This window comes from Oryctolagus cuniculus, chromosome 3, assembly GCF_964237555.1.
Source record: "Oryctolagus cuniculus chromosome 3, mOryCun1.1, whole genome shotgun sequence".
NCBI lineage: Eukaryota > Metazoa > Chordata > Mammalia > Lagomorpha > Leporidae > Oryctolagus > Oryctolagus cuniculus.
Window position 1 is genome coordinate 26,826,884 of NC_091434.1, and position 2,445 is coordinate 26,829,328.

The 2,445-nt window shown below is 36.5% G+C and overlaps 1 pseudogene; it reads left to right on the forward strand.

Moving 5' to 3' along the window:
* The first annotated feature begins 442 nt into the window (after positions 1-442).
* Positions 443-1,964, forward strand: LOC100339900 (protein NipSnap homolog 3A pseudogene; annotated as a pseudogene).
* The last annotated feature ends 481 nt before the right edge of the window (positions 1,965-2,445 follow it).

Below are 2,445 nucleotides of genomic sequence, written 5' to 3' on the forward strand. Positions count from 1 at the left end.
ACTGGGATTCAGACAGAGCCCAGAACAATAAAGTGAAAGTGATAAATGTAGTCTCAAAGAGGATACCAATTGTTGGAAATCACGTTTGTTTAGGATTGTCCTGATCCCATTGTGCTTTTGCATATAGTGTGCCTAACTTGTGTACCAGCAAGCGCTGCCTTAGAAAGAGGTGGCTCTTTGATATGGGAATGCTTTATGGCAGCATAGAGAGGACTAAATAGTAAAACACATTTTGAGCTAGCACGAAAGAACAGCACACGGCATGTTTTCGCCACCTGGTGGACTTAACATGTATTCGCATGTCTTTTGGGAAGCTGAAACTTTTTTTTTTTTTTTTTTTTGCTTCCCTTTTTAACTTCTGTTTTAAATAGGCTCATTTCCAGTTGGGAAACCACGGAGAGCAGGTCTCAGACAGGACAGGACACAGGCTAGCAGCCTTTCTCAGCGCTTCCAGGCTTCACTGTGTTGTCCTCTGAAACAGTATATGGCACAAACTACAGGGATGTTTGCATCTCAGGTGTGCTCATCTTTTGCTACAGACCCCAGACAAAACCATGCGAAGGTCTATGAATTTGCTACCTATTATCCTAAACCCTCAAAGATGAATGAGTTCCTTGAAAATTTTACGGAAAACGTTCATCTTTGGACAGCGCACTCTGAATTGGTTGGCTATTGCAGTGTAGAATTTGGTGCAGAATGAATGAAGTGTTTCATATTTGGAAGTAGGATAATCTTGCTTATCGAAGTGAAGTTCATAAAGCTTTGGCCAAAGGTAAAGAATGGCAAGAGCAGCCTTTCATTCCAGATTTGCCTCTTGTGGATAAACAAGAGAGTGAAATTCCTTATCTGGTAATGGAAAAGCCTCCAAAAGAAGGCGTCTATGAACTGGCTACTTTTCAGATGAAACCAGGTGGCCCAGCCCTGTGGGGTGATGCATTTCAAAGAGCATTCAATGCCCATGTTGCTCAGGATACACAAAGCTAGATACACACGGACTGTGGAGCACTCAGCAGAGTTTATGTGCTTTGGTGGAATGGAACCATGGATGGGAGTGCTGCTGCCAGACAGCAGTCTCACGAGGAGCCCACAGCTGAGGCGGCTGTTCAGCAGAACGTGCCTCTGATTCCTGCAGCATTTTCGCTATTGAAATACTTTTCTTGCAAAATATCAACTGTTTCCTTAACCGATGTAAGATGTGTCTGCTAATGCTGCTTACATTCTCCCAAGAGTTTCTCACTTTTATTTGAAGAAAGCGGTAAGTTAATTCACTATAGTTCTTGCATTTGTGAAACCCACTTCTGTCCTTTGTCACCACCACTTCAGGAAACAGTTTTGCTCATTTTCCCTATGGCATTTCTGTATCTGTTACACCCTAGAGATGGTTGTCACCTACTTTGTGATCTTGTGGCTTTTTATTCATTTCAGAATATCTTGGTGTAGTTTGAAAACTTTTTGCTTTATATTGTGTTCTTATAATATTTAAATAATGATTTTCTATTTTCCTACCTGACAATATTGTTAAACTAGTCATACATAATATCTACTTTTTCATATGTCTGTTTTTTCTAAGATTTAAAAAAATGTTTTTCCCAGTGAGGTTTATTTTTGCAGCAGATTCATAAAAATGTTAAATCAAGTATATGTCTTTACTTTGGAAAAGTACATTATTATCTATATTAAGTATGGTTTCCACATATAATCAGGAAAATAATGTAATTAGATCATGGCGTCAAAGATATAGAAAAGATTTGTTGGTTTATGTGCTGAAATGTGTTCATTTATAATTAGTTTTACCGATTTTGGCTCCATTTTGTATCACTGTTTAACAAAGTTCTTGGGACATTTATTTGTTTTAAAGAGATCTCTATGGTTTTGTAAATGCTTGCCCTAATAAAGCCTATATACCCAGACTGAAAAAAAGAAAACAGCAAAAACTTAAAATTGCAGTATAATTTTAAGCCATCTGTCCATTATTCTATTTTCTTAGTGATTATGTTAAGGTAATATTGCAGATTTATATTCTTTATCCTACTTTTATGACTTAAATACTATGTTATAAAATAGTAACACTAAATCTTCTTTCTCACCTTACTCCTAACTTATGCCTGTGAAGGAGATTAATTCAAGTTTAATTTAAGACAATGAAATGTAAATTATTTCACACACATATCGTTTGTTTTCTATTCAGTGACTAATGCGTATTATGATCAATATCCAAGGCTTCAGATTTTGTGTTTTAATATGAACTTTAAAAATTAACAAATGATATGCTGGAGTGTTTTATGTGTAAACAGCTCATAATAGAGGCATGTAATAGAAGGCAAAGTGTTAACTGCTTGATGGAGATTTCAAATTTGAAGGAAGCCTAAGGCACAATTTTCTTTCCTTTTTAAAACTGCCATTTATTTCAGAGGCAGAGAGACAGACAACATTTCTATCCATTGG